This window comes from Cannabis sativa, chromosome 8 (assembly GCF_029168945.1).
Source record: "Cannabis sativa cultivar Pink pepper isolate KNU-18-1 chromosome 8, ASM2916894v1, whole genome shotgun sequence".
In the NCBI taxonomy this organism is placed as follows: domain Eukaryota; kingdom Viridiplantae; phylum Streptophyta; class Magnoliopsida; order Rosales; family Cannabaceae; genus Cannabis; species Cannabis sativa.
In genome coordinates, this window is record NC_083608.1 from 7,089,243 (window position 1) to 7,100,385 (window position 11,143).

Here is an 11,143-nt window from a genome sequence, read left to right on the forward strand (position 1 = left end):
GATCATTCATATAGAGGATCATTGATCAAATTAGGATTATAACAATGGATAACTAATGATGTGTCTATATGGTGGAACATATAGGGCATTCTATATACTGAGAGTGCAATTCTAAGTTCTATGCGTGGATTCAACGAAGAATTAATAAGTTAGTGAATTTTAGTGCTAAATTCTTGATCTACTTATTGGAAGCTCAGTTATATAGACCCATGGTCCCCCCACTAGTTGAGATAATATTGTTTGTAAGACTCATGTAATTGGTTTTGATTAATCAATTATAATTCACAAATTAGACTATGTCTATTTGTGAACTTTTCACTAAGTAAGGGCGAAATTGTAAAGAAAGAGTTAACAGGGGCATATTTGTTGATTATGATACTTTGTATGGTGCAATTAATAAATATGATAAATGACAATATTATTTAATAATTATTTATAGTTATTAAATAGTTAGAATTGGCATTTAAATGATTGAATTAGGAAATTGGCATTTTTGAGAAAATCAGATACAAAAGTGGTAAAATTGCAAAATTGCAAAAATCAAGGCCCAGTCCACCTAGCCTAGGGCCGGCCACTTATGTTATCTTTTTTTAACTGATTTTTTCATTATTTTAATGCCATATACTTCAAATCAAACCCTAGAGGAATGCTATAAATAGATAGTGAAGGCTTCAGGAAAATTACACTTTCTGAATCAGAAAAACCTGAGCCTCCACTCTCTTCTCTAGCCGCCACTCTCTCTCTCTTTTCTTCCTCAATATTTCGAACCTCTCTTAGTGATTAGAGTAGTGCCCACACACATCAAGCAATACCTCAATCATAGTGAGGAAGATTGTGAAGAAAGATCAACAGCAAAGGAGATTCAGCATCAAGGATTCAGAGAAGAAGATCCAGGTTCAGATCTTGATAATACTCTGCTACAGAAAGGAATCAAGGGCTAGAGATCTGAACGGAAGGAGTCATTATAATTCCGCTGCACCCAATGTAAGGTTTCTTAAACTTTATATGTGTTTAATTTATCGTTTTAGAAAGTTCATATTTAGGATGTTAATAAACATACTTGTGAGTAGATCTAAGATCCTGGTAAAATAATTTCCAACAATTGGGGGTGCTCATAATGAAGCCAATCCTATTGCTTTGGCCGATGATAGAGCCCGAGCAATAAGAGAGTATGCAGCCCCTATGTTCTATGAGCTAAATCCGGGTATTGTGAGACCCAAAATCCAAGCACCTCACTTTGAGCTCAAGCCCGTCATGTTTCAAATGCTCCAAACGGTTAGTCAATTTGGTGGGTCGCCAACAGAAGATCCTCACCTCCATATTCGCTCATTTTTGGAGGTGAGTGATTCTTTCAAGCTACAAGGAGTAAGTGAAGAGGCTTTAAGATTGAAGTTGTTCCCATTTTCCTTGAGGGATCGGGCTAGAGCATGGCTTAACACTCTTCCTCCCGATTCGGTGACTAATTGGAATGACTTGGCTGAAAAATTCTTGAGAAAGTACTTTCCTCCAACAAGAAATGCAAAGTTTCGAAGCGAGATCATGTCCTTTCAACAATTGGAAGATGAGACTACTAGTGATGCATGGGAAAGATTCAAGGAGTTGTTGAGGAAGTGCCCACACCATGGTATTCCTCATTGTATCCAACTTGAGACTTTTTACAATGGTCTCAGTGCGGCTTCTAGGATGGTGTTGGACGCTTCGGCTAATGGAGCCATTCTTTCCAAGTCTTACAATGAAGCTTTTGAGATTTTGGAAAGGATAGCTAGCAACAACTATCAATGGTCAACTAATAGAGCTCCTACAAGCCGAAAAGTAGCGGGTGTTCTTGAAGTAGATGCTTTGACCGCTCTAACCGCTCAAATGGCCTCAATGACCAACATTTTGAAGAATATGAATATGGGAGGAAGTGTACAACCAGCCGCTGCCATTCAAAGGGCAGAAATCTCTTGTGTGTATTGTGGTGATGGGCATACTTTTGAAAATTGCCCCTCAAATCCAGCTTCGGTGTGTTATGTGGGTAATCAAAACTTCAACCGCAACAACAATCCATACTCAAACTCCTACAATCCGGCATGGAAGCATCATCCGAACTTTTCATGGGGAGGTCAAGGGGCAAGTTCAAGTGGAGCACAAGGACAAGGAAAGCAATCATTCCCACCGGGTTTTTCTCAACAACCAAGACCTCAACAACCTCACCAACCTCAAGGCTCTCAAACTAGTTCTTTGGAGAGCTTAATGAGAGATTATATGGCCAAGAATGACGCTGTAATTCAAAGCCAGGCAGCATCTCTTCGGAATCTTGAAGTTCAATTGGGGCAATTGGCCAATGATTTGAAGAATAGACCACAAGGCACCTTGCCTAGTGACACCGAAAATCCAAGAAGAGATGGCAAGGAACATTGCAAAGCGGTAACCTTGAGAAGTGGAAAAATTCTTGAGTCAAATGTGGTTGCAACAGGCAGTAAGGAGCCCTCTTCAATCCAAAAAGAGGGGGAAATGAAGAAAAAACCAGCAATTTCAGCTGCTGAAATTCCCCCAGTAGTTACAGCATCCAGTCAGCATTCTACTGCAGAAAAGTCTTTGCAAAAGCCACCTCCACCATTTCCTCAACGATTCAAGAAGCAGCAAGACGATGGTCAATTCCGTAGATTTCTTGATGTTCTAAAGCAGCTCCACATCAATATACCATTAGTGGAAGCTTTGGAGCAAATGCCAACTTATGTGAAGTTTTTGAAGGATATTTTGACAAAGAAAAGGAGGCTTGGCGAGTTTGAAACTGTCGCTTTGACGGAGGGCTGTAGTGCCATGTTGAAAAGTAAAATCCCACCCAAATTGAAAGATCCGGGCAGCTTTACAATTCCAATTTCTATTGGGGGTAGAGATGTTGGAAGAGCTCTTTGTGACTTGGGAGCTAGTATTAATCTCATGCCTATGTCTATTTTTAGGAAGTTGGGAATTGGAGAAGCAAGGCCAACCACCGTCACTTTGCAATTAGCGGATCGTTCCATGGCTCATCCGGAAGGGAAAATTGAAGATGTGTTGGTACAAGTGGATAAGTTCATTTTTCCGGCCGATTTCATTATTCTTGACTATGAGGAAGATAGGGAAGTTCCAATCATTTTCGGGAGGCCATTTCTTGCCACGGGAAGGACTTTGATAGATGTTGAAAAAGGAGAGCTTACCATGAGAGCTCAAGATGAGCAAGCTACATTCAAGGTTTTTCATCCCATACGTGCTCCGGATGCAATAGGAGAATGCTTAGCAATTGGAGATATGGACCCTAACATGGTTGAGGAGTCCAAATTCAAAAATAGTAAGAAGGTGAGAAAGAAGATTCCCCTTAAAGAAATTGCTAAGGATAACGAGCCGCGAGAAAACAAAGACAAAATATCATTTGAACCTAAAAAACTACCCGAAAAGAAGAGAAAGAAAAAGAAGTTTAGTAGAAAAATTTGGTCTCAAATGTTTGAAGTTAGGCAACAAGTGATTTTCGCCAAATCTTTAACGAAGGCTACTCATGGACGACTAGATTCAAGGTGTGATGGATCTTTCTTGGTGGTGAGAGTATATCTCGATGTGGTGGTGGAACTACGTGATGCACTTTCAAGAAGAAAATTCTTGGTGAAAAGCCAAGGAGTGAAGTTTGGGGGTGGTGAGGTCAATCGAGCAAAGACCTCCATCACATTGGAAGAGGCTTGAGGAAGAAGGGTCTCGGGTTGTCATGGCTTTAGTGAATCACATTTGGGCAACCCAAGAGCGGAGGAACAAGATTATATTTAGTTATATATATGCTATGTAATAAGTTTGGGGTGTACCACCCCTTGAAAAAAAATATATATGTATTTACAATTAAGTTTGGGGTGTGCCACCCCTTGAAAAAAAAAAAAGAAAAAAAAAGGAAAAGAAGAAAAAGAAAAAAAAAAAGAGGAAAAGAAGAAAAAGAAAAAAAAAATAGTATATACATACTTATATAATTACATATATATATATAATTTTTAATTTCCTACATTTACTAATGATTTTGCTGTAGTGTGGGATCTTTATTGCTGGTGCAAAGCAAGGAATGACAGAAAAAAGGGGCTGCTGCAATATGGTGTGAGCAAATTTGTTTTTCGGTAGCCCATCTCGAAAGAACTCCACAGTTAAGCGTGCTTGGCCTGGAGCAATTTCAAGGATGGGTGACCTCCTGGGAAGTTTTCCCAGGATGCGTGTGAGTGAGGACAAAGCACGCTGGAAACACTCGTGTTGGTCTGTAGGGTCAGTCATCAATCCAAGAAGCAGCCAGAGTGGCGTACTCGTGTATAAGAGCCATTAATCCGTGGGTGTAAGGGTCCAATGGAGGCTTGAAGCGGGGACGTTACATGATCAATACTATATAAAAAACTTACAAAATTACTTATCTTTCGAGATTAAACGGTGCTAACTTGCTAATGAACGTTCCTCCATTAGGGAGGATTACTCACTAAAATAATAGCTATGTAAAACCAACAATGGAGATCAAATGTCCTAATAATAATAAAGCTCATTATTTAATGAAAGTTGTATTTTCTTCTAATATTTATTTTAAATATATATATTTATTTAATTAAAATTTCCAATTTAGAATGAAAAATTCTAAATATAAATTTTAATTTAATATTTATAAATCATACTTAGATGGATACGAAAATAACGTGAATTATTTCCATCTTAGTAATAATTTCCAATAAATATTTAGAAAATTATTCAATTTAAATTGTTTCAAAATTAATTTAAATTAATTTACAACTCAAATTTAATTTTCTACAAATATATATTGCATTTCGAAAAATGAAGAGTATAAGAATACTACTTTCGAAAATGCTTTAAAATAAAATAAAAATAAATCCTGGAAAAATTATCTTAATTTTATGTTGGCCCAAAATTAATTATTAAAATTAATTTACAACAAAAATATAATTTTCCTATTTAATTAAATATTTAAGAAAAATTTCAAATATTTAAGTATCATAATTAAGAATTAACTTAAATATTAATTTTCTATTTAATTAAATATCACTAGAAAAATACTTCAAGCAAAACAGATTATAACTATCTAGACTTTCATTGACTAATTAATTCAATTTCTAATAATGATATATTTTAGTTCATATATTTTAATTAATCATTAAATGAAAAAATCATTGATTTAAGTTGGTCCAAAATTAAAATAAAAAATTTTCAACTTTAATCTATTTTTCAAATAAAATTCGAAATTTCTGCATTAAAGAAATGTAATTTCGAAATTGTGGGAAAAAGATTAATAAAATAAAACAAAATATATTTTGAAAATTATTGAGATCTAAGTTATTCTGAAATAAGATTCAAAACTTAAGATAATTTTCAACTTTAATTAAATAACATGAAAATAACAATAAATAAGTATCATGATGAAAATCAACTTAGATATTGAAATTTTCAATTTAATTAAATGTATTAATTTCAAGAAATAAATAATTAAGTATAGAGGAAACTTGATTATTAATTCTAGTTTAATACTAGGAAAATATAGTAAACTTAGATTGTACTAAAATTAATTATTAAACAATTAATTTCACAATCAATGATATTTTCCTATTTAATATTAGAAATAATAACTAGTATAGAAATAACTATCTAGAATATATATCATTAACTAAGTGTTTTTCTAAAATTAACTTTAAAATATTAAATAAAAAATAAATTTCATATATTTTAAAAGTTAATTATGTTGCTAATTCAATTTTAATTAGGTTAAACTAATATAATTAACCTAATACAATTATTTAAATAAGGCAAATGGGCCTTCACAATTGGGGTAGTTCATGTGAGGGGGAGCTGGGTTCATTATGTCGTACCTACTTCTATTGGCCCCCAACTCTCACACAAGGCCCAAAAGAGAGGAATTTAACCTTTAAATAAACAATTATTATTCATTGAATAAGCCCAAATCTAATTGGGCCTAAATAAAATTACTTATGTCAAATTTTATTTTTGCAACCTAGTCCATTTACTTAGTAAAACTTAAATGAGCTTCCTATATGCATCTAAGCCCAATAGCAAACATATAGGCTCACACAGGTCAAATGATTTGGATGGGCCCTATCATGTTACTAGGTTTACACAAATGAAAGAAGTACAAAATTTACATGTTACAAATTATTTATAAGATCTATTGACAATTGGACTATGATTAAAATCAGATCATTGGATCTGTCAACAAGTTAATCATAGCAATTTAGATCAAATAAATAATAGGTTTGTTAAAAAAATTGAATAAATAATATAAATAAATAAAAAAACATTGTCCATGTAACATATGTGAAATAAGATATTAATATAATTAAATTATTATTCTTAAACTAACCAACTAAATTTTTGTTGTGAAAATTATATACGCAAGTATACGCAGTCAAACAAGTAATAAAGTGATAAGTAAGATCGTCTCCGCAGGGATTGCAAACAACGTTTGATGTAAAATCAACTAATTACAACTTAAAATAAAAAGAAATAATATGTAAATGGTCGAGTAATGATTCAAAATTAAAATTGACAAGAATTAAACTTGCTAAAATTAAAACTACTGCTGCTAGAAAAATTGTTTGCAAGATAAAAAATATAATATGGCAAAAAATGGCTTGAATAACTAATTCCTTCTAGTCAGGTTTTTTTTACAGTCAGTACAGCATCGGTTCAGCATTACTCTAGCATTCTGCACAGAGATAACCACAAATTCTTCTAGGCTTGTGAGAATTTTCCAACACTCACAATTTTAATTCTACCATTGAGCTCAATATATTCCTAACCAGCAAGCAGAACACCATTCAAACATTCATTTGGTAAGTTATGCAAGGTAAATAAAATATTCCTATTCCACTTACAAAGAAAAGCCTAAATCTAGGTTTTCACTTGCTCCATTCAAGTTGAACTACTAGATCTAGCCCTTCCGGTACAAGATCTAGTTTAACGAATTGTTATTCATGGCCAAGAAACAACAATCAATTAAAATTAAACTCACTTGAATGAACAAAGGCAAACAAATGCTAAAGTAAGCTTAAAATTTAATCATACCCAACTTAGAAGTTCATAGTCATTCAAGCCTCAAAAGTTTAGCTCATATTCAAGTAAGAAGATAAAATCCAAGCTAAAAACAATTCATCCATGGCTGCTGCCCAAATTTACAATCTCAAGAAGTTTTTAATACTAAGTACAAACAACAATAAAAGAGAGTAAAGAAAGAAAACTAAAGAGAAGGGGTAAAAGAAAAGTCAAACACTAAGGCTTGGTCCCCTCTTCTTTCTTCTTTTTAGTACTCCCTGCTGTGAATTAAAATTTCTCTAGAAAAATGGCAGCTGCTCCAATTACGAAAAATTGATGAAGATGACTATGGTGTACTTACTTTTTCTCTTCTTTTAGATGTTGGGTTTTTAGGGTACCAACCTCCTACCCCAAAATAGAAGCCCAAACTTTTCCACTTTGGCCCACTAGGGTTAGACCCCTTTCTTCCACGTCAGCTGGCTGGTGCAATTTGAGTGACTGGACCGAAGTTGCTGAGGTGGATAAGTGAAATTCGTGTTTCCACGTCACTGCCAGGATGCTGAATTCACTTCAGCATTGCTTCAGCAATCAGCCCAGTTTCAGCTTGTGCTCCTTTTCTTCCTTGCTTCTTTTTCTTTTACCTATCAATTTAATTCCTCCTTTTTCAACAAAATAAGCACAGTTAATTGGAAAAACACACCCAACAATATCAATATTTACAAAACTTAAAGGTTAGATTACTAAATAGAAAATAACACTAAAACTAATTAAAATTAAGCAAAATAAACACATTTTTATTACTCTCCTCACAATACTTTAGTTTAAAAGCATAAAAATTAACTCTATACCATAGAGTTATCACACCCCAAACTTAGAGTATTGCTCGTCCTCGAGTAATGAAAAACAAAAAGAACTAAACAATAAAAACAGAAAATGACAGCGACACTAACATGCTTGCAGTAGAGAAAATCTTGCTCTTTCACACTTGGTCTAGGGACGAAATTTGCTCTCAGAATTAGATGAAATGAAAATGTAATTGGTAGTAGTGAATATGCCTCGAACTTGTGTATTTCAACAGAATTTTGAATGCTATTTATGTCCTTAAAACTTATCAAGAGTAACTCAATCAATAAAGTGTGCAAAAACTTCCCACCAATATCTTGAATTTCTATCACAACTACCCCTTGATCCTCAAGTTTAAAAAGTTTGTTTCCATAAGTTGAACTAGTGTAATCCTCTCCACTAATGTAACTTAGCTTTACAACTTAGATCATAAGGACTTGACTAGGCTTGAAATGTTAGGCTTGGGTTAGGGTATGGTAAAGGATGTATTTAAGCTAGCTCAACACCTAATCACTTCACTTGTCAAACACCGAGCCTCTTCCTTAAGAATTTTTTTTCTTGACCCTCTTCCCTAATTCAATACTCACAAGTACTTGATATTAAAATTGACTTCGCTTGCTATATTTATTATTTTTTTTTTGAACTAAAATGGGTGAAACACCCCAAACTTAGTTGCAAGCATATGTATGTTTTTTTTCTTTTCTTTCATTGCTGATTTTTTTTCTTTTTTTTTTTATATATTAGAAAGACATTTATTACTATATTATACTTATATAATAAATAGCAAGAGAAGGTTAATTGAAAGTCATACTCATATACTTTGTGAGCTAATTCTCCCACCCCAAACTTACAACCCAACATTGTCCCCAATGTGGCTAAAAGTATAACCTTGAATTAGCTCGCCACAAGTTACACTCACCGCACTCACCCCAAATTTAATGTAAAACTTGGCTCTTGACAAGTGAGAAATTAAGTTAGGACATATGTGGAAATGCAAATTAAGATTGGCGTTAGATGTAGGATTGGGTTGCACAACAATAATAGGCTAAATGGCTCAAACTTGGGTGACTAGGGAAAAATTGAATGTATAGGAAAGGTTAGAAAGGCTCAAACGTCCAAAGATGGCCTAAATCATTTCTAAGTCATGAAGCTCGCTAGGATTTTGCCTCAAGGATTACACTAACTAATTCTAGATGCTTAAACTCTCGCAAAGCGTTAGCTATTCTAAAAACTCAAGGTATGGCGGGATAACACAAGCACACAATTGTTGAAAGCATTCCTCATAGGCTAGCATTTAGACAAGAATAACACTTAAAATTAGCATTTTCACACACGAACCAAGGCACTCCACACATGGAAGAAAATGGATATTTTTCATCATCGAGCGCTACCCTAAACCAAGTTGAAAATACATGCAGTATTTTTCTCATTTGCAAGCTAAAACAAAACATAACAAACATGACAAAACAACATGATTAATACACATCTAATCCACATAATATTTATTACTCACACAACTAAAGACAACAATAAAAGTAAACTAAGTAAACAATCAAACACAACCAGCAATAACAATTTAACTAAGGAGAAAAAGAAAACTCCCTCAAGATTTGAACTCTTCCCCACTAGAGTCTCTGCTTCAAAATGCTGAAGCGATGCTGATCCAATGCTGTACTGGGACCTTTTTGCTCACACCATACAAAGCAAGCAATTTCAAGGATGGGTGACCTCCTGGGAAGTTTTCCCAGGATGCGTGTGAGTGAGGACAAAGCACGCTGGAAACACTCGTGTTGGTCTGTAGGGTCAGTCATCAATCCAAGAAGCAGCCAGAGTGGCGTACTCGTGTATAAGAGCCATTAGTCCGTGGGTGTAAGGGCCCAATGGAGGCTTGAAGCGGGGACGTTACAAAATGGTATCAGAGCCAGGTTTCGATCCTGGGACCTGTGGGTTATGGGCCCACTGCTTCAAGCCTCCATTGGACCCTTACACCCACGGATTAATGGCTCTTATACACGAGTACGCCACTCTGGCTGCTTCTTGGATTGATGACTGACCCTACAGACCAACACAAGTGTTTCCAGCGTGCTTTGTCCTCACTCACACGCATCCTGGGAAAACTTCCCATGAGGTCGACGAGGACGTCGGACCCCGTAAGGGGGGGTGATTGTGACAGTCAGTAGTCCCGTGATCCGTAAGGGGAAACACCGGGTAAGCTGTACAATCCCACACCGCCTGGGGAAGGTCAAGCGGGATGATTCTGAGACTGTGTAGGTATGGGACTACACAGTTGAAGAGAGCTTAAATGGATTGATTGGTACTACCTATGTCAACAAGGTGCATCTTGTTTTTTGGTAGCCCGTCTCGAAAGAACTCCACAGTTAAGCGTGCTTGGCTTGGAGCAATTTCAAGGATGGGTGACCTCCTGGGAAGTTTTCCCAGGATGCGTGTGAGTGAGGACAAAGCACGCTGGAAACACTTGTGTTGGTCTGTAGGGTCAGTCATCACTCCAGGAAGCAGCCAGAGTGGCGTACTCGTGTATAAGAGCCATTAGTCCGTGGGTGTAAGGGCCCAATGGAGGCTTGAAGCAGGGACGTTACACAGGGTGATACGTACATTTTGGGAACATGATAGTATAATTGAGTGGGAGCGCTAACATAAATGTGGAGTCTATAACTTTTATAGGAATTTAGAAGTGAAACGATGATATCCTTCGAGCTTGGCTAAATAGAGATAAATGGTGGGGATCTCATTTCACTTCGCTGAAATATCATTTATACGGAGCTAAGTGTTGTAAGGATAAAATACATTGAAGGTGTAATGGTAACTTAGTGCCTATTCAATGTAGATCATAAAGGGTCATTGATCAAATTAGGATTATAACAATGGATAACTAATGACGTATCTATATCGAGGAACATATAGAGCGTTCTATATGACTGAGAGTGAAATTCCAAGTTCTAAGTGTGGATCAATAAGGAATAAATAAGTTAGCGAATTTACTTGGTAAATTCGGTTCGACTTATTGGAAGCTCGGAAATATAGGCCCATGGTCCCCATACTAGTTGAGACCATACTGCTTGTAAGACTCAGTTAATTGATTTTGATTAACCAATTATAATTCTAAAGTTAGACTATGTCTAGTTTATGAATTTTCACTAAGCAAGGGCGAAATTGGAAAGAAAAGAGATTCTAGGTTTAATTTATTAATTAAGAGACTTTATATGTCTAATTAATAAATATATTAAATGAAAATATTATTTAATAA

The 11,143-nt window shown here is 35.3% G+C and overlaps 1 non-coding gene across 1 annotated transcript; it reads right to left on the reverse strand.

Annotated features, from left to right (window-relative positions):
- Positions 1-1,521: 1,521 nt before the first annotated feature.
- LOC133030695 (small nucleolar RNA R71) lies at positions 1,522-1,628 on the reverse strand. The gene has a single exon (XR_009684244.1). It is a non-coding gene; the product is annotated as a small nucleolar RNA R71 (small nucleolar RNA).
- Between the last annotated feature and the right edge of the window lie 9,515 nt (positions 1,629-11,143).